Below are 21,891 nucleotides of genomic sequence, written 5' to 3' on the forward strand. Positions count from 1 at the left end.
TCTCCATTTAACTCCTGAATCATTACCTTCCTTCCTATAGTTTTTAAAAAAAGATCAATGACATCTTATCATGGTATTCCCAACACCTACCCATGGATAGTAGTACCCCAGGACCAGAGAAGTACCACACACAGTTGCAAGTTACACACACACACACACACACCCCTTTATAAATGTATAATTTATAAACATAGCCTTATTGGTAGGGTTGGTGATGATCACTTTGCATAGGTAAGCTGTTAAAAAGCAGCCACTGTTTATGATTGAGATCCCTTGCCCACAGGGGATTTAGAGAAGTCATGGATGGATCAGCTGGGGAATTAACTCCCTCCACCTGCCATTAATAGCCTCCATTTGAGTGCACAGGTGAGCATGCCTGGTCTGGCCAGCAGCCACTGCGGGCCGCTCATAACAAGGTGCATTTAGGTTTTCACCATTAGAACTTGGTTTCTTCTGTGGAACTCGCTTTGATCCTTTGGACATGAGCTTCTCCAAGCCTTGGTGGAAGCGCACGGAGCGCCCTGAGTTCCCAAACAAGCCTGCTCTGTGTGACAGCCACTTCGGAATGTTTGTGTTCAGTTTCATTTGGCACCTTAGTGTCTGCCTGGGGACAGGGGAAAGGGAATGCAAATGTTCCTCTTGAACAGTGCTTGCTTCAGTCAAAGAAAAAACTTAGGAAGGAATGAGGGGAATGAACCTTAATAATAGCTGTAGCAAAAGAGGCTGCATGGCTTAGTGGGCTTGAGGCCATGTGAGACCAGATATTTAAATTGATGTTATGTTGATATCAGAATACATCCCTGATGGGGATGAGCTTATTTGATGTCTGGGGATAACTTGGATATGACTCTTTATCGTGTATTAGAAAACTGATTTAAACAACTTCAGTGTATTGTGTGTGTGTGTGTGCGCGCACGCGGGCGTGCGTGTGTGCATGTTGGGGTGGGGAGGAGGGTATGCTTGACTGTATATAAAAAATATGCATATAAAACCTATATACATGTTTGAGCTTATCAGAATAAAGTTGCCCAGTTTGCCATTTTTACTGATACCAGAAAAAAGAAAATAGTGGAATATTTCATCTTGTGAAATGTTCAGAACTCTCTATCCACTCGAGAAATGATTGCTGACTTTTGAGTATTTACTGTGTGTCAAGTAATGGCCTAGCACTTGATCTGCATTACATCATCTCATCCTTACAACAGGCCGATGTGGGTATTGCCATGATGATGAACCTCATTTTGTGGGGAGCCACTGAAACTCTGAGAGGCTGAGTAACTGGGGCCTTTGTGTGCAGGTTCTGGGGATGCCGAGATCTATGAGAGGTAGACCTCCCAGTTTAGTGGTGATGGCCCTGTGTAAACAAGGAGGTGTAATAAAGCAGGAACACAGCCCACACTGCAAGGAGAGGGTGATGGAGCTGTGCCAAGCAGAGCTTTGAAAAGAGGTGACATTTGAGCTGAGTCTCAATTTAAGATTTAGCCAGACGAGGAAAGGGTTGAGACAGTGGGAGAAAGATTGACCAATATGAAAATACAGAGGCTTAAAAAACACACAAAACCTTTTGAGACAGCAAACAAGCATGGCAGAAGAGGAAGGGAAAGTAAGGATGAGCCTGGGGAGGGAGGGTTGCCTCGTGGAGAGATGCTGAGGAGCTGGCTTTTCATGCCCGGGAGCCAGACTTCGTCTCCTGACGGGAGCTGGGCTGCTATGCAGGAGGGGCCTGGCATTCTGGGACATTCCATTGGGAAAGGGGGTGCAGCAGGTTTTGGAAGAGTTGTTGAGAGAGTCCTGGTCTTAAAGTAAGGCAGTGTCTGGCCAGGGCAACTGAACAGAGACACGGAGGTGTTCAGGGCCCTCAACAACTGTCAGATGCGCCCTAAAGAAGATAGCTGCGTCTGGGAAGCCTCTTGCGTTTCTCCAGTGGACGGCCAGCTAAATAGTGGCTGTATTTGTAGAAAAAGAAAACAGGTTGAAAAGGGGGGAGAAGTAGGCAAGTAGGAGGTGAAGGTATTGGTTTTGAGATGCAGAGGTTTGATCTTGAGAAGCAATTTTCAGAACAATTCAAGAATCTATGTCTGGTAACTGAAACAGTGGGCAATGTGAGCGAGAGCGCCTGGAAATTTGAAGAGAGGTGCTGGGACTCTAGTTCCTAGGAAGCCTGTGTGGGCTTAAGAAAGAAATTTTACTTAAAGTTTTATGTAAGAAAACTTTATGTAAGAGAGTATTTTCTATGTAAGAAAAGTATTTCAGGAGAACTGGAAATTCTTGGGAAAAATTAAAGCAAAAATTATAAAGCACTCTTTAATTTAGGAACATAAAAATGTATTACATGTGATCTGTCTAATTATAACCTAATAGTGTTTGGTGTACTTATCCATTTGAAAGCCTGAATGGGGAGGAGCTTAGAAAAATCTAGGTATATAAAGTATTTCTCATACACCCTTGTTTTTGCATTCATCTACAGTCAGTGGAAATTGTTTTCCTCTAAAATTTGCAGTTAATTCCCAGGCTCTCAACCCCCCCCCCCCCCCGCACACACACACACTGTGCCTAGAAGGGAAGATCAAGCTACCATAACATTTGTAGGTTGGTAAGTAAAAGGTGGATCGCCTAGAGAGGCTTGAGTGGTTTTCTAAGAAAAAAATGTCCCCGAGTTGCTTTGTTTCTTTTTGACTTTATTTGGGGGTGAAATAGTAAGATGAGCCTTTAGCCAGCGACCTAAGGCATCTATTCTGTGGGTCATATTTTTAATTTACTCATTTCGTGCTTTCCTAAAATTTGCCTGCCTTTTCTGCTCTTGGCTAAGGGTCTGCGAGTGAAGAAAGAAAAATAAAAGGTAGTCTGGGAATTGAAGACAACAACCTGCATTTGTCTTTCTCGGGTTTTAACCCTATTGCAACCATTATGATGCATATTACGTAGAATGGTGGAGAAAAAGGAAATAGCTGTAATAAATGCCCATCACTCTGGGAAGATTAGCTCCAGATTCCGGGTTGTAATACAGCATTGTCACACAAATTTAAATGCGAAGGGAATGCCGCAGCAGCCCAGCTCAAACCTCTCAGCCCCTCGGATTTTGCAAAGGTGTGAGAAATCTGGGAGTCTCAAAATTGAGGTGCGTCTCACCAACCCCCGCAAATAAGGTGGAGGCCAGTTTCTATTTTGAAATAGCCTTTATTTTTCATGAGTTGATTTTTAAATGACATTCCTTTGCTCTTCCTGAATTAGGTCACCAGGTAGGTATGCTGGCAGGTGACCAACATTATCCTAAGAGAAATCTCAAAGATTTTTAAAAAGTTGTTTTCCTTCGAATCCCCAGGATCCAGTTTTGTGAAAATTCTCCTATGCGCACCTATAGGATGGATAGTTGGGGCCTCGTGAGAGACGCCATGGCTTAGAAAGTGCTATCTTATTACAGAAGTACCAGAATTTCCTTTGTGCTGCAGGGGAAGTGCTACAAAAGTGTAATTACTTCACCCAGCATGTGTGATTTACGGGACTTAAAACGTGTGAGTTTCCAAAGAGGCATCTGTTTTTCAATACAGTATCCCTCTAAGCCGGCAGGATGTGTTTTGGGGTTGGGGGGAGGGACGGGCGGACACACACACACACACACACACATACACACACACATACACATGCACTCTCACACTCTTCCGTCCTGTGCCTGCCCAGGGATGCTGGGTGACAGGGGACCAAAAATGTTGGTAATTGCTTCTCCCCAGGGCCTTGCTAATCCATAGAACACAGAGCTGCCGGAGTCCAGCCAGCCACTATTAAGCCAAATCACTATGTTCTGATTCTGCCTTCTCCCCTCTTCACTTATTGAAGCCCAATTCCTTCTTTTCCAGGACCTCGAAGCATTTTCCCGTTAATGAGCAAAAGAATTGTTTGAGCAAACTAACACCAAGACCATTTTTGTTGCTCAAATTTCCTTTTCAGTCTTATTTAATGTATAAGAAAATAAATTGGAGGGAGAACTGAAGATCACGTGCATATCAAAATATAATCAGACTTGTAAAAGCATTTATGGATATTTGTGCACATTAATTCATTAAGCATTTACTGAGTAGTGTCTGCTCTGTTTTAAACATTGCACTTTAACAAATGAAGTGCTGTCATCCCATGTTTAGGGATCAGGAAACTGAGGCTCTGAGATATTAAGTAATTTGTCTAAGGTCTTACAGCTGGTGGGTAGAAGCTTAAAATTTCTCCCGTGGTGCATGTGATCGGGGCCCTGCCGGTCTCTGACCTCATCTACCGGGAATCAGACTCATTCATTATGCTTCAGCTGCTGGGGCCTTATTTAGGTACCTCCAACTTGCCAAACTTGTTCCTGCCTCAGGGCCTTTGTGCTGGCTAGTCGGGCTGCCTGGAAACCCCTATACCCAGATATTTATAGGGCTGCGACTTCATTGTCCTTCATTCAGATCTCAGTTCAGATGTTACCCAGAGAGACCTCTGACCTCCAAATTTAAAGTAGCCCCACTTTCCAAGCCACTGTTACATCCCTTCTCTTTCATTTTCCGTATTGTATTCCTTGGTCACTGACTTTACCTGTGTACTTAATTGTCTTGTACCCCTGGAATGTGACTCCCAGGCTGCGGGGCCTCTGTCCTAAGGCAGGTTAACCCCCAACACCTGGAACAATGCCTGAAACTGCTCGATATATTTGTTATTTTTAAGTGACTAGAACACAAACCAACCTGCCAAACTCAGGCCTGTACAAATACACCACAGCATTATAAACCTTTTCCAGCAGTTTTTAGATTAAATTTTAATTATTGCTGCCTTCAAGGTGATAATTTCTGGAACCCTGTCTCCACTTAATTATATCAGGAAATACAATTATCACTGCTTTTAAGCAGAAATTTGGGGTGGTAGCAAGTCCTGTAGGGAGGTGAGGGGGGAGTGGAAGGGGAGTGGTTAGGGGTTATGCACAGTTTTTCACACATAAAGGACTCCTTCCTTCCCTTTTTCCAGTTAGAATGGAAACCTAGTACATAATTTCACAGAGCCAGGAATGAAATGTGGGCCTGGCGTGGGGCGACGAGTAAAAGTAGGGAAGATGAATTGGATTCCTGTTCTGCAGATGTGACTGTTGGCTTGCAAAGGGTTAACGTTAGTAGCCCAGGTGGAATTGATTTGGAGAGACTTAGCACTCCCCGTCCTGTGATTTAGTCTAGCCTCCAGCTCAATGTGCTTTCTTTCCCTCCGTTTACCTACAAAGTAAAAACGCACGTAGCTCGAGATAATGTAGGCTTTAGCTGGACAAATCCGGCTCTCAGGCACCTGTGGGGTAGCCAGGAGCCAGCCTCTGGGTTTTGTGAACCCTTGCGGAGGCTCTCACAGCCACAGTTTACACCCACTGGCCAGGCTCACGGACTCGCGAGCTGTTTTTATTCATTGTAAAGCAGAACGGGTGACGTTTCAGGTGAAAGACCATCACCTCGGTCATCCGACTGCCTGTTAATGGAGCACACTGATGCACTCGTGAAAATGTGGCCATTGGATAATCCCCATTTGTGGCATTCATGTCATAATACTTGACCTTGAGCAAACTTTTTCAACTTCACCGTAATCCACTGTCTGATAGTCTTAGGACCAATGGTACATAAATCCTTATGTTAGTCAGTTCTTGACCAAATCATCAGCACTCCTCGTTTGTTGTTGTTTTTTCTTATTATTTCTCTTTCTCTGAGGGACCCAGGACAAGTCATTTAAGCAGTTTTATCTTTGACAAGTCATTGAGGCCTCGTTTCCTTAACTAAAATATAGGGACTGGACAGGCAAGGCCTGCTGTGCATTTAGAACAAACTCCACTCCCTTTCCCCACTTACTCCACTTTCCATTCCCCCAGGTGACAGGAGCGCTGGGTGGCTGGCTGGCCCAAATCCACCTGGGCTGGAGGGGGAGGCTGTTTGGGGAGAATGGTGTTAAGCCTGAACTTTGTTTTGTTTTTTTGCTAAGAAAGTCAGTGCCTCTCCTTGAGAAATGGGTGGGAGTTTCTGGGTGTGCACTAAGGGCAGGAAATGACCGTGTCTAAACAAAAGGACTCTGTAAGTCCCATCCTGCTTGTCTTTTTGTTTTGAGGAGGATTATGCAGAAAACCAGAGCTCGGAGATTAATCTCCCCGCTTTAGCCATTCTGATGGGGGAGGAGACAGGAGAAGGTTCCTTCCTGAACTTTTCTCCAAGGGTCCAAGTGCCAGGAGCCACCAACCCTGAGCACCAGAGGAGTTCGTCAGGAGAGTGTTAACCCCCGAGAGGCAAGAAGGGACCAGGTTGGGCAGAATCATACCCACTGTGACATTTAGCTTTGACCTTGGCTTTCAGCTTTCGCTTGAAAGACCCATCACCAGCAAAATGCACAAAAACTGAATGGGGGACGGAGGAGAAAGATTTTCTAAGATCTGTTTCTCCATCAGTAAAAACTGGGGTGCTGTGATTTGCTAGTAAATACCCTATAAATAAATCAAAGATTTGAAAAACTGTGTTAACTACTGTCTTTATTTTTCTAAATCTAAACCAACAACCTGGTAGTAGAAGTGGCTTCTGCCCTACCCAGGATTCGTAATCCTTGCTGTTAGCTAGTGGGCCTAGATGAACTGGCAGGCCTTGCCCCTACTTAAGGATGCTCCCTGTCTTCAGTTGGAAGTGACTGTTCACTGTGTCCGTCTTTGTACAGCAGGATTCTGAATTTATTTTGCTAGGAAAGTAGTTATGTCTTATCAAAATTATTTTGCCTTTGTAAATTCTTGTTGACTTGCAGCAGAGAACTGCTCTTCCAGGCACACCATCTCCCCCCAACTCCCCCCCAGGAATATAAATCTTCCCACTAATAATTAGAAACACACATTTTGTTGAAAATGGTTTTGTGGTTTACTTAAGTTTTCAGAACATTGAAAAGACAAACATCTTTTCAAAGAAAACACATCATTACACCACTACTGCTGGCTTTACATTGTAACTATATTTTTAGAAAGGCCTGCTGGTGTATCTGGTGAGTACTGTATGTTGGGGGGGCGGTTAGAAAAGTCGTTTTACTGACTTCACAGCGCCAGCTACTTAACAGAGGTAAGATTAAAGCTGATGCTCAGATTCAGTATGAAAGGGTTTTGTTTGTACATTAATTGTCCTGAAATATGAAGAGAGGGGTGCCGTATCGTTTAAAAGAGATGTGATCATTGCTAATTCCAGGGTATCTAGGGAAAAATTTTTCTCACTGAAAATCCCAGTGTCTGATGTGTTGGTAGCTTTTCTCATTTTCTTGACACATAAACTTTTGAGAAATACTGTTGTGTTATTAATTTATAGATGTGGGAATAGATATTGATTTAGATTCATTTGGAGGTAAATAAGCAGTATACATTTAGCATATGTTCTGCATTTAGTTATCGGTTGTTTTCCAGTTATCTTTATAACACTGCTTGTATTTTTACAAAGAAAATAAAATATGAATGATAATCTCTACATTAAACTGCTTAGAACTGTGCAGTATATGGCACTAAAGTTCTTTGCATCGATAATCGTTTCTGCTTCAGCCTTCCAAGCATTCGCAGTTGTCATATTTTAGGTAGGTTCATTTGTAGTTTTGATGGATTTAGGAATGGAGTGTGTCTGGTTTCATTGGGTGGAAGAGCAGCTTTTGTCTGTAGCTCTTCACATTCATGCAACTACTGGTAAACCTTGGGTCCTGGTGAAAACGTCCTGGTCAGAAATGGATCAGTTTGTCCATCCTCTCCATGTTCTTAGATGATCAAAGGGGGAAGCGTCTTGCCCTTTGCAAGACCCGCATCTGTTGCCATTTGGTCATAGTGCACCCAACCTGCTGACTCTCTATCTTCAAAACAAAAACAAGTCAGTGGGGAGAGAGCAAAGCCTCAAAAGTGCTGTGGGGCTTGGAATATTATTAGTTTCTGGTTTTGGCAGATATACTTGGAGAAGCTTTAACCATTAACTGCCTCTTCCTCTCCCTTTCAGAACACCCCAAATTGCTCATTTCTATTATTGTAAATCATGGATCATGATTATAGAGAAATGCTATTGGTGTGGGCTTATCCTGAAGTCAACAACACTGTTGTTTTTCCTTTTACACTGAGGAAGTCAGTCCAGGCCGAGCTGGGGTGCTGCTCAGTGCTGGGGACCCAGGCATAGCAATCCAGCAGTTTGATCTGGGTCCTCCCACTCATTCCAGTGCTCTCCGAAATCTCTCCACAAACCTAATAAGTATTATATTTTCCAAAATGCAAGTGCAATCATATTCCTTGGGAAGCCTGCCATAAATTCCTCACCTTTCTCCTTACTCCTAATAGATGAATTTGCCGTCATATGAATTAGGAAATGTCTCCTACAGGGCGGTGGGATAGACAGTAAGCATACTGTAAGGTTCTGAGGTGGTTCCCCTTTATTCGAAGCTCGGGGATATTAATGCAGTTTTTTGTTGTATTGGACATTTGTAGTGCCCGCTCCTATAGCAGTGGGCAGCAGCCTAGATCCGGTGTACAGCAGAGATTATCGCTTGGGAGATTTTTTGCATATTTTACATCCCGTTTTGCACTTAATTCTGTGGGTCATTTCTCCCAGCATTTCTCAAAGGAAGGGTAGTGATGTATTGCTTCTATTTTAAGATTAAGATAAAATAATGATAATAAATCCATTGGATTTTTAATTTCATTTTTAGGATTGAGGCTACCAAGATTCCCAAGCAATTTGGTTACCTAATTGGGTCACATTGTGCCTGTTTCTTTTCACTGTTTTTAATTTTTAAACAAAATCTTTTTTTTTCTTACTGGCAAATCCACCTACATTATCCCCCCCACCTCACCCCCCAGAAAGTACAGGTAAGCAAAGAAGAAACATACAATTCTCAGTTCCTTTCTCCACAACCAGTGTATCTTTTAAAAGCCCTTTTCTCTTTGTGTACACACACACACACACCCCCTCACACCCTCCCTCCCCTCTATTTTAACAAAAATGAGCTTGTACTATGATAATGTTTACATTTGACTTCTTTCAATTGACAATGTGATCAGCATCTTTGCATGCCAGTGGATATTATTGATTGTGTAGTTTGTTTCCAGCTCTGTGATGTAAACAGTGCTTTGCATCCTTCTAGCTAAATCCTTGCATACACTGTAGTGACTTCCTTAGCTTCAGCTTTTAGAAGTGGAATTTCTGGGTCAGAGGGCATACATTCTTTCTTAAGGCAGATGTTTATTGCCAAATCTTCTGTAGATGCACTGTACTAACTTACACTCCCACCGAGAGTACCAGCAGGCCCATTTTCCTGCGTCCCCTTACACTGCAATTTTAAAATGTTTCAAGGGTTGCTCTTCGCTGTGGAACTTTTCACATTTATATGATGTCTGTCACTCAGAATTAATATCCCAATCTGATATGTACAACACCTGAGTCTTACATGTTGACTCTTTTTTTTTTTTTTTTAACCCCATTTCGAGACATTGCCCAATTGTTTCGGGTAATGCTATAGGCACTAAAATACTTAGCAGGTAATTTCTGGAGATGTCATTCCTGAGTTCATTGAACATAATGAAAGTGTTGATTTTGTGATCTTGTATATTAAGTCCGTGATAGATACTGCTGGCTACAAACTTAACGACCCGTGATGACCAGTACCTTGGTGGTTCTGTGTGCATGTACAAACTTTCATTGATGCAGTTTCAGCATTTGTCAGGGGAACTAACAACACTGCCAATTAAACTCTGTTGTCAGATTCATTTCCCATTTCAGAGATGTTATATTGTAGAAGCGTGTCAGAACTGGCGGATAGATCCTTGTAGCTCCACTTTTCTGGTCACGTGGTCGCTTTGCTCTTGAGGTGTGGATAGAAACACTCTTAGACACATGGGTCAGTTTGACATCAGTTTTGGTGGACAGCTAGCCAGTCATATCCTTAGAAGGAACTTTTATGGATACAGTTAAAACAAAGGTGTGGACCCTGCAGTGCACTACTAGTGAAAATGTTCCTTTTTCTCCCCAATAAATTGAGGAAGAGGGCCTGGAGCTCCACTGCAGAAGCTGCCAAATGTATCCTTGAATCTGCACTACCGGCCACCAGAGTGTTCTTATCTTCCCCCAAGGGGCGTTTTCACTGTGGATGCCCACAGCATACCAAGAGCCAAATACTGTCTGAGGCGTGGAGCTAAGGTCTCTCCATGTGGGCCGGGCAATCACCATTAACCCCAGCCCTCAAGGTCTCCTTAATTGTTAACAGAACATTCCTGCAGAGCACACACCCTCCACAAAGCCTACACACATGTTCTGAGAGTGTGACTCTAGGAAGTGAGCAGATGTAATAGAAACCTCAGTCTTGACTCATCCTGACTGGTACATGTGAATGGAATTTGCATCTCATTTAGCGTTTAATCTAACAGTATTTCAGGGTAAATTTCTATTGAGGTCATGAAATAATACTGAACGTATATGCACATAGCTCCTTTGTCAAAGGGACTGGAAACTCTTTTGCAAATAAAATAAAAACATGCCTTTTTTTCTTTGAATCTTTGATTCCAGTTGAGAGGTGGTGAAGGAGTTGGTGAAGAGAACATTGATTGGTGGTGAAGAGGTCTGATGCCCTTGGGGTACAGTCATTTGTTCTTACTGAAGATGAGCTTCGAGCCGGGGTTGTCTTGGCCAGTCAGTGAGAATGTAGAAGTGTCTACAGAGAAGCTGTTTTCCTGCCTACTTGGAAGGACCCAGTCAACACAAAACAATGGGAAAACAGTCTATATAAATTGACAGCATTGTGTAATATAGGCAGGGCTTAGAAATCCAAACAGAGAGGTCGTTGTGGATGAGAGTAAAACAGGCTCTGTGGAAGAAAGAGATGGGCCAGTAATGAACTGGTAAGATTTAAATAGGTCTAAAGAAATGGCCACTGGTAGGAGAGTGTCACTGTCATAAGAGTTTGGATGTAGGAAGGATTGTGGCATATTTATGTGGCAGGGAGAAGCCTCATTTGGCTGTTAATTTTTAATGAATAACAGAGTAGTAAATGAATGGTAAAATCTGAGGATATTTTAAAGAATTTTGTCACTTGTCATTGGTTCCCCAACCAGGGCCTATGCCATAGGTGACAGATGTACAACCTGCAGAACCCAATGTCAGTATGCTAAGTTGTTTTTTAAGCTAGGTTTGCAAGGCCACACAAGCTGTCTGGATTAGCATACTGGAAAAAAGAAAGTGTTTTCCCCTTTGACTGTTTCCCCTTCTCTTCCTTGATGAAGCCGTGACGGCATGTTTCTTTGTGTGTTCATTCTGCCCATTCAGACTGGCACTGCTGTTTATCAGTCGTGGTGGCTCATGGCCTTCGAAACTGAATGTTTAATTCCTAGGTGATATAATCATTCCAAAGGTATTAAGCTCCTGCTGTATTTAGGCCCTGGTGATACAATGGGCAGCAAAGAGACATTGTCCTTGACCTTCCGGAACTTACAGTGTAGTAAGGAAGTATATGTTAAATAAAAGCACAAGTAAATATAGACTTACAGACTGATAAGTGCTGTGAAGGAAAGGCAGAGTTGATGTGTTTAAAGGGGGATCTTGTTTACTCTGTTCCAGGCACTGTTCACATCATTTCATGTGTGTTAACTCTTCCAGTCCTCATTACACTGTCTGGTAGGTACCGACCATCATTTGCCTGATGTACAGGTGAGGAACTCAGGCTCAGATTGTTGAATAACGTGCTTTCGGTCACAGCTAATAAACAGCAAAGCCTGGATTTGAACCTGGGCAGTCAGTTCAAAATCTGTCATCTTACACTAAACCTCACTGCCAGTCTGGAGTACTCTTTCTTCAGAGAAATTTATTCCAAGGAGATCAAGAGGTCTCTTGAGCTCCGTGCCTCTTAGGATGCTGCCTTCAAAGGAGAGAGGAATTTGAGATATGGGACCTGCCTAAACCCTCAGTGATCAATAATGTGGCCACTTCTTTTCAAGGAGGTGAGTCACCCCGGTTATAAATAGCATGTCTACTTTCAGAAAATCAGGGTGGTCTTTGACTTCTTGCCACAGTCTAATCTTTCCCATCTTTTCCACCTCACCTGTCTGGACTCTAAATTAGAGCTTCAGAGCCTCCACCGACTTTCACTCACCCGAACTCTCTTCAACCTTAATGGCAAATTCCTCTTCCAAAGGTGTTACTTGCCCTTAATCAGGTAGCACCTGGAGACATTGGAGGCTCCTTGATCAAAGGATCCAATGTGTATGAAAGTGGTCTGAAGACTGGAGAGCTCCGTCCACCACCATTTTTGTGGAGCAGTTAGTGGGTAAGATCCAGATTTTATTAGCTGACATTTAAAGCTCCACACGATCAGGCCCTTCCCTGCATTTCCAAACTTGGTGTCTACCGTCTGCCCCCAGGCACTCTCTCTCCTTAACCTCCAACACAGCAGCTAGTCAATGAGGGTACCCTGTTCTTTTTTTTAAAGTAACAGCCTTATTGAGGTATAATTCAACCTTCAATAGGGTATCTTAAAATTTACCTTTCTAAAGTGTACAATTCATCACTTTAATTTTAGAACAGTTTCACTACCACCATCCCCCCCCCCAAAAAAAACACCCCTGTGCTTGTTAACCCCCTACTCCCAACCCCTGGCAACTGCTAATCCACTTTTTGTCTCTGTAGATTTGTCTGTTATGTATGTCATACAAGCAGAGTAATACAAAATGTGGCCTTTTGTACCCAGCTTGTTTTATTTAGTATTGTTTTCAAGGTTCATCCATGTTGTACATGAATTGGTACTTTCTTTTTATTGCTGATTAATATTCCTGTTGTACTGAATGACACATTTTGTTCCTTCATTCACCAGTTGATGAACATTTGAGTTGTTGCCCCTTTTTGGGTGCCCTGTTCTTACAAAGGCATTCTACCTCCAGGTGCCTAGAGTGCTTTCTCCCATCCTCTCCATGCCTTTACATTTCCTTTCTTTCTGGCTTGCCCTGTGGGTTTTCCTACTTATTAGGGACTATTATGTCAGTCTCCGATTTAGCATACTAAATGTGGTACCTAGTATTTTTAATTATATATCTTTTCATGCATATCTACAAATGTTTGCTTTTTTGACCTTGAACTCTTTTTTAAAAAAAGATAGTTTATTTAAAAAAATTATATATGTGTGTGTATATATATATATATATATTTCGATAGATGATAGATGATAGATAGATAGATAGATAGATAGATAGATAGATAGATATTACCTACAATGTGCCAGCCATATAGTACGCAGTTTGGGATAAATCAGTGACAAACTAAGCGCCTTGCCTTTGTGGGGACTTCAGATTCTAGAAGAGCTTACATTCTGAGTGACTTAAAAAAAAAATATATATATATATATATATATATATATACACACACTACTCTTTTGTATTTCTAGCACCTGTCATACAGTGTAGATTCTCAGTAAACATTATTTGATAACTATTACATTGAAATTTTCTTAATTTTTTAAAAAATTAATGAGGCTGTTTAATCCTCTACTGAATAGGTTGTTGTCTGATTTCGTACTGACACTATTGCCACATTAATTTGTGAAAGTAAAAGGATGTATATTAAGTGTCTCCTTGGAAATAGAAACCAACTTGGGGAGAGCAAGTCTCACCCCCTCTTGGGGGCTAGGTCTTGACTCCAGACCCTTGCCTGCATCTTGCCCCTTTCCAAGGCTGTTGACTTCAGAGTCTTAATAATTCTAAGGACTGGAATTTTGTGGAGACTCGGTGGGATAGAGGGTGAGGGGGGAAGTCTGTTCTTTGCTTACCATCAAAGCTGAGAAACTTTCCTCCCCTTCCTGTTCATTAGTAGGAAAGCGTTTACTGAGTTCCTGACAAAACCGAGGCGCGTCTGGCCCTGAACCAGGCCCCCAAGGAGAGTGGCCAGCTCCTTGCCCACGTTGCCATGATTAACTGTAATTAACCAGGTATCTTTCTTCCTCTGTCCTTCCAGAACACTGAGAATTAATGAGTTAATATTTGTCGAGGCCTCTGGAAATGTTAAGTGCTTCGTGTTGTGCTTATCTTCCCTGTGAGCAGAGTTGCCTTATAAGGCTGTCCACTGGGGTCGAGGGCCTTCGGCTGGGGAGCTGGGCCAGCTGGGAGGCTGAAAGGCTGTGGCAGCCCGGGACTGTGTTCCCAGAATGGGCTCAGATTTCCTATTTTAATGCTGGTGATGCCACTTTTTTGCTAATTGTTAGTGTCATCTCACAAGTACTTTGCCCTCAGCTTTATTACATCTATGTTTAGCACCCATCACTGTGATTCTTTTCCTTTGCAAACCAAGTATAGTAAAATCCATTTGCACAAAATATTCCAGCCCAAGTTAAATTCTTAACTTTTCTTTTCCTGGAAAGGTAGACTACTTATCCCAAAATTATTTTGAAGTACACCCGTTTACATACAGCATTTAAAAAAGAAATAGCAGAAACAACATTCTAATCGTGCTCCATATTTTTAAACGATGAATGAAAATGCCCAGATATTTCATATAGGTTACCACAAAAGTGTGTTCACTTTCCTTCAACGAAACAGACACGGCTTTTCAATTAGTATGCAAACATGGAAATTTACATTCTTGAACACCAGCTTTAAAGACTTTCCTTCCTGCTCGGGTTGTCAGTATAATGACATAGAGATTTATGCCATCATAGGTTTCACTTGAGCTGCAGGGAACCAACGAAGTGTTTTTGTACAAACCCCTCACTTGAACATGGAGGCAGCTGAAGGCCAGGGTTGGGTCTGGAGCCCCTTCCCTGTTTAAAGTAGGCTACATTGTTCTAATTGATCCCTGTGTCTCTCTGGAAGAAGAGCCACCATCTCTTTCTGGATCCCTTGATGTCAAATAAAATCATCCCTGTTATTTTGAGTTTGTTGATTTAAAAAGTAGAGAGAATGAGAAATATGTGAAGCGTGCTCCCAGAAGGGTGCTGTGAAGGCGAATGGTGTAAAATATGCCAAAATGGTTTTTTGGGTCGAGAGAGGGGTAGAAGGTTAGAATATTATTTCTCATATCCTTGTTGACCTCTAGAAGTATCTTGGTCATAATCCCCTTTTTTTAGTGTCATCAGAACAATGGGTATTAAGTCACTGGTTCCTGTCCATGCTGGCTCCGTGGGTCACTGTCATTTTCTTTAATGATACCATTCTGTTTGCCAGGGCAAGTACCTTGTAAGTAAACATGAATCCTATTTAGAGGCAGTGGACAAATATTTTTGATGAGCCTTGGACCTCCTGTGTCTGCATGAATGTTTATAGGCAACCTCTTGTTTATAGGAAATGGTGCAGAGCTGGGGAACTTTGGCCTTAGTAATGGTGGGAAGTGGGACAAAGTGGGCAGGGTCTGTTACTGGTTAGCTCATTTGATTGGAACAGTATGCAGATGAACCCAAGGGCACCGGACCATCTGCGTGCAGGCCAGCCAGCTCCGCTCTGCTGGGATTCCAGACCTTGGCCCGGAGGCTGGGCAATGTGTGTCACTGGTCACCAGGCTGGAGCAGAAAGATCACCGAACGAACTCAAAACACATGCCCTCTGGATAGACCATTTGTGGCCCTTTAATTTATGGAGATATCATTACAGTTAGAAATTCTATAATAGTTTTCTTTACTTTTTTTTCCTTCTTTCTGATTAACAACAAAATACTTGTCTATTGAGGATCCTGGGAAAATACAGAAAAGTAGTAAGGAAAGAAACAAAAACAACCATTTGTTATCCCACTACTGACAGGTTTTACATTTCGGATTTTTCCGTTCTTGACGTTCCCTTTCCTTGGCTCCAGTGATGCCATGGACTTGGCTCCCTCCTTGGCCCCACATTCGCCTTGTCAGTTTTTCCTTTGTTTGGTCCTTAAATGGTAATATTCCTTAGACTTCCTTCCTGCGCCTTCATTATCCTGTAGTCCCACGGATGATGTTCTTCGTCCTGGGCTTCTGTCCTGAGCTCCAGATTCCAATCTCCAAGTGTCCACACCACCTCAGGTTGGCAGTCTCCCATACGCCTTAAACATACCAACCCAAATGATTTCAGGACCCTCAGACCTGCTCCCCTGTGTCCCACATCTCCAATCACCCTTCCTGCAGGTACCCAACTCCTCCCTCTCCCTCCCTAGTCCATCACCAAACCCAACAACTTACCCTCCCACACCTCTCAAATCTCTTGACTTCTGTCCGTCTCCCCTGCTGCCGTCCTGGTTGAGGCCACCATCAGAGCTTTGTGCGCTGCTGCACCAGCTCGGAAACACCCTTCTGTCTCCGGCCTCGCCTCCCCGCAGTCTGTGTTCCTCAGGACAGTGAGATTAACCTTTCAAAAAAATGGAAATATGCTGTCATTCCCCTGTTTAAAACCTTCGACTATGTCCCTTTGCCAGATAGCCTCATCCGTGACACTTTCTCCTGCAGACTCTGCCATTCACTTCTCTGATAATGTGCCATCAATCTTTAATTTTTCAGTAAGCATTTTTATTGATTAACCACGCCGACACTAGGTTTTGGGAACACTCTTCAAGGAGATGGTGAAGGGTCAGGACAGACCTGGGAGTGGGCTTGGCTGGAAGGCTGTGATGGCTCTGTCTTGGTGAAAACCTAGGCCAGGACCACGCCGTTTACTGCTTGGCGTGTTAGATGGCAGTGCATGTACCAGCACAGTGGTTGGCGTGTGGAAATTGTGCAGTATTTCAGCTCGTTTTTCTGCTGAACTTTGAAGGATGACTCCTGGGAAGAACTGTGTGGGAAGCACATTGCGCAGAGGGAAGGACATCTGATTTCTTCATCTAAAATAAGTGCTTCTGAGGTTTGTCAGTTTGGTTTTGTGTTAGTTTTATACTTATAATGTATGGGGCAAAATTTTAATGTAATGCAATGAATCCCTTTTGTAACATTCCAAGTCATGTTACATTGCACTGTGGGATTTTCAGAGTTGGGAAATCTCTCTGAGCCAGGATATAGAGTGTTGTTTCTGGACATACTAGTGACTTATGAGTTGGAAGAGTTGCGTATATAGTAGCTTTGTCCCTGTTCATTCTGGGTTTGTTTTGCGTTATCCTGGCCAGATAAACTAAACAAAATGATAAAGGGTAGAAGAGGCCCTCCATTAATGGAGTCAGTGTTTGTGTAAATGTTAATCCCTAGGAAATAGAATGTTCTTTGCTCTCCAGTCCTATAGATCCACTCTATTACCCGTATTCTGCCCTCCTGCTGTTTTTCATTTATTGTTTTTCTGTTGGTGGGGGTAGGTGGTTCTTCAAAGGGACAGATCTTTTTACCTAATATAAGACTACAATAAAATCTTTTGGTCGTGTTTGTGATCACCGAAAAGTTTGTTAAAATGTTTAGGTCTTTTACTTTCACATAGAAACAAAACAAAATAGATCACGTTGACTGGGTATTTAAGCCTTTACCAAAATGTTTGGAATTGTCGATGCCGTCTGCTTTCTGTCTGCACCCCACAGTGAGTCTTCATTACTCAGAACCAAGTAACTGATGTATCATCAGTGACTGACACCAACATGGAGATACTCAGAAAACCTGTTTTTTATAAACTTCTAGAAGGTTGCAAAAACCATAAATACCACAGTCCCTCTTTCCATTGTTATAAATTACAAAGTAATAAGTACTTATGATTTTTAAAAATGTGAAAATATAGAAGTACATGCAGCAATTTAATTTCCCCCTCAATCTCTTACCCCTATCTTGTTCCAGAGGTGTAATAACAGTTAGTGGTTTAATATACACCTTTTTATGTACTTAGATGCAAATAAAAATGTTTACTTACATGCAATACATATGATTTGCTCCCTGTTTTTAATTAATTAATTATTTTTATTGATTTTTAGAGAGAGGGAAAGCGGGGGGGGGGGAGAAACAGACAGACAGAAAGACAGAGAAAGAGAAAGAAACATCAGTCAGTTGCCTCCCGTAGGTGCCCAGACTGGGGATCCAACCTGCAACCTTTTGGCGTATGGGGTGACACTCCAACCAACTAAGCCACCCAGCCAGGGTGCTTCCTGTTTTTATTTTAACTTGATAATAAAAATTAGGTCTTCTGTGTCAGAATGTAGCTCATACTTTTTAATAGCTACATAATATTTCATTGTATAAATGTATCAAATATAATCTACCATTTTCCAATGACTGACTTCAGTTTTAGTATTTTTGTTGTTACTAATGCTATTGCAGCAAGCATCTTTGCATATACATCTTCTGACACAGGTGTGCTGGTTATTTAATAGTGAATTAGAGTTGCATTTATATGCATTTAACTTATACTTCCTACTGTATATACATCTATGTAGTTAAATATGAAGTTTTATTCTGTCTCTTGTTATGATATGTACATAGATAAATATCTATATTTATGTTTATTACATGCATATTTGAAAAAATGAACTATATGTATATTTGGATAATTTAAGGAATCTTTAAGGATTTCTTTTTACTGTATGCTATTTTTTAAAATTTATCTTTATTGTTGAAAGTAATACAGGTGTTCCTCCCCCCCTCCGACCCGCTCCACCCTATTCCTGCCCTACCATATGCTATTTTATAATTTACTCTTTAACTCTAGAACTTGAGTATAATGTAGACTCCTAGAAATGGAATTTCTGGATGAAAGAGCTATGTGCATTTAATTTTTTGATAGGTAAGGCTGAATTGCCCTCTAGAGAGACTAATTAATTTATAACCTCATTTAGAGAGTTCATTTCATCATACTCTTTCTAACATCAGATACTATCTTTGCAATCATTGGCTGAAGAAAGCATTTCATTATTCTAATTTGTATTCTTAATGAAGTATAAAATTTTCATGTGTTTACTGGTTTTAGTTTTTAGACAACTTGGTTACTTATGTTCTTTATTTTCTATTAGGTTGTCTTTCTTGATTTCTAGGCACTCTTTACATAGTGAGCATTGTCTAATGTATATACTTTGTAATATGTATTTGGAACTATTTACCCCCCTAGTCTTTGCTTGTCTTTTAAGGATAGAGCCAAGCTGTCATTATTTGGTATCAGTGTGACTATCTGACTAGAAAATGTAGAATTACCCATTAAAAAAAATTATCAGTTGAAAAAAAATCAGAACTCACAACAAACTTCAGAAAGGTAGCCAGACAAGATAAACACAAACTCACAGGGCTTTCCTGCCCCCCCCCTTTTTTTTTAACATACTACCATAGGAAAGCAGTACTAATCAGTTAGAAATGATGACTAGGACACCAATAATGAAAAAGATACCATTCTTGGCAGCAGTAAAAACAAATCTGTAAGAACTACTGGAAGAATACTATATTCTGAAGGACATAGAAGACCCAAATAAATGAAGATAAAGACTATGTTCCTGGATTGGTATTATATAGTCATCAATTTCCTCCAAGTTAATTCACAAATTAAATAGTTTCAATAAAAATTTCAAAGTAATTTTAAAAGAACAGACTAGTTCTAAACTTCAACTGGACTTTTGAATGTATGTAATGCCAAGAAAATTTTTAAAAAGAGGAACTATGAAGGGGGACTTTCCTCACCTCACCAGATGTCCAAACCCATTTCAAAATGTTTTTTAAAAATGTTTTAAGCCCAGCCGGGTGTGGCTCAGCGGTTGAGCATTGACCTAGGATCCAGGAGATCGGGGTTCGATTACTGGTCAGGGCACATGCCCAGGTTTTGGGCTAGGCAGCCGATCAGTGACTCTCTCATCATTGATGTTTCTATCTCTCTTTCTCCCCCTCCTTTCCTCTCTCTGAAATCAATAAAGATATGTTTAAAAAAAAAAAAAAAAGTTTTAAAATAGTACAATGTTGTAGTTAAAAGAGACAAATCACTAATTGAAGAGACTGAAGGCCAGAAAGGTGAAATGACCTACTTAAGGTACTAGCGTTAGATAGGGACATTTTCCATGATGTATAAAAGTATTTCTCAGTTTCTGAACTGACTGGGTATAATTCTAAATTTTAGCAGAACTCCATTTGGGGATTTTTCATTTCATCAACTAAAAAGATAGTGTGTTTTGGGGGGGGGCACAAAGTCTGTATTTATTAAATATAATAACATATTAATATTTATATAGTAAATATTTGAAGTCACAAAGTAGCCAATTTTAATTTATTTTCTGCCTATGCTTTAAATTTGTGCTCTATTATGAAGAAGATGAATAAAAGTGCATGGAAGGAAGGGGATTTAGAATTAGTTTGGGATTACGTATATGAAATTTGGCAGTTTGTTTTGTTTTCCTTCAGTTTTTTGAGTGTCGTATTTGCTGGTAAGCTGCAGAACCTTCTGTTTAGCAAACTGATAGCATCTTGGGTGGAGCTAAGGGCGGAAACATGTTTAATCACGTACTCACCAACTTCCTGGCACTAAGAAAATTATCAACAGACAGCAGCTACCAGGCTAATTTAACTTTAGTTCTGGACAGGCACATCTGCAGCAATAATTTTAAAGAAATTTCTTAAAGAAAATGTAGGCATTATCTGGCTTCCTCTTTCTGGTGATGTTTTCATGAGTCCTCTGCAGTCTTTGCCCTTTGTTTTTGCATACAGAGTGTCCGCAAAAAATATATACACACTTACCAGCTGATAGCTCAATTGATGTTGCTTTTTCCCCCAGATTTAACCCACTGAAATTAATAATTATTCAAAGTGTGTATACATTTTTGGAGGACAACCTATATTTCTTCCCCATTAAAAATTTCTTAAGGTACAAATGTCATATCTAAATATTTAGTGTCCTTAAATTTGGAAGCACAACATCACATAGATTATTTTTTAGACATTTTCTAGGTCCCTATTATGTGTCAACCATTGTAATGCCCTTGGACAACTCATGGAACAGGTAGAAGGTATTAAACACAAGGTCAGAAAAGTCTAATAACTATAACAGACATAAAAATAAGGCAATCACTGGGAAGGGAGTCAGGAAAGGTTCTTAAAAGCAGTAGCATTTGGGCTGGGATGTGTAGGATTAAATACTGTTATTTTATACACAAACCTGTGCTTTGTTTAGGCCTGAGAGTGTTCCACAGCACTTCTTTTGAAGGAACTTTACTGTACAAGAGAAATCCAAATGTATACTTCTGTACAAATTTTTGATATATCTGAGGGTAGATTTTGGAAATCCTTCTACTTTGGGCTCATCGGCCTCATTTTTTTCTTATGTAAACTCATACCCAAGAAGTCGTAGGAAAAATACTTAACAAATGTACCTTCTTTTATAATTGTAAGTATCACAGTTTTGTTAATTGTGGTATTGAATGGATGGGTTTTACTGAAACAAAGGTGCATTTTCAATAAATACTTCTTTCTGTCTACTATTTGTGCTAGAGGAATTCAGTAAACAGGAAATGCTGTTTACTGCAGTAAGCCCCTTTGTAATTTCACAGTTGATTTTGTAGAGGTCATTTACCTGCTGATTTCAACGATCCAGAGTAGGGCTGGGAAGCAGGACCTGGCTCAGAGACCGTAAGCCTGGGCTCCAGCCTGGGGGCCGTGTTAAAAGGACGGCTGTTCTTTGCTCTGGGCACTGAATCGCCATCGGCTTTGCTGTCCGGTTTCCCAGCCCAGCCTTTCTGTGCCCTCCTCTGCCCACCACCCGTGTCTTACCAGGGCTCCTTTTATTCTTTCCCCCACTGGGGATCCAGACTCTGCAATATTTGTCCCTTATCTCTTTGTTCCTGTGCTCCGGTCACCTTGTGGGTATTTATAGGTCATCTGTTCTGCTTTCGTTTGAAGACCTGTGTGGCAGGGCTTGGCACTTCTTTCCCCTTTGTGTATGTCGGGTCTAGTTGCCTAGCTGCCTCCTAGGGGACGAGTGAGGACTGGTCTGGAAGCGGGAAGCGTGGGACAAGTCTGGGTTAGGCCTGTGTCCATTCTCCAGTGTGGGAGGGG

At 41.3% G+C, this 21,891-nt stretch overlaps 1 protein-coding gene and 1 long non-coding RNA gene across 6 annotated transcripts in view; one reads left to right on the forward strand and one right to left on the reverse strand.

The window, feature by feature from the left end:
- Window positions 1–21,891, forward strand: part of RBPMS (RNA binding protein, mRNA processing factor) — a 159,957-nt gene that overhangs the window by 6,499 nt on the left and 131,567 nt on the right. The gene's annotated exons all lie outside the window — the stretch shown is intronic.
- LOC308553447 lies at window positions 15,550–21,777 on the reverse strand. The gene is made up of 3 exons (XR_013998249.1): window positions 21,607–21,777; window positions 16,150–16,315; window positions 15,550–16,013 (listed from the first exon to the last, which is right to left on the reverse strand). It is a non-coding gene; the product is annotated as an uncharacterized lncRNA (long non-coding RNA).

The sequence above is a fragment of the Miniopterus schreibersii genome (genome assembly GCF_964146895.1).
Source record: "Miniopterus schreibersii genome assembly, chromosome: 2".
Taxonomy (NCBI): domain Eukaryota; kingdom Metazoa; phylum Chordata; class Mammalia; order Chiroptera; family Miniopteridae; genus Miniopterus; species Miniopterus schreibersii.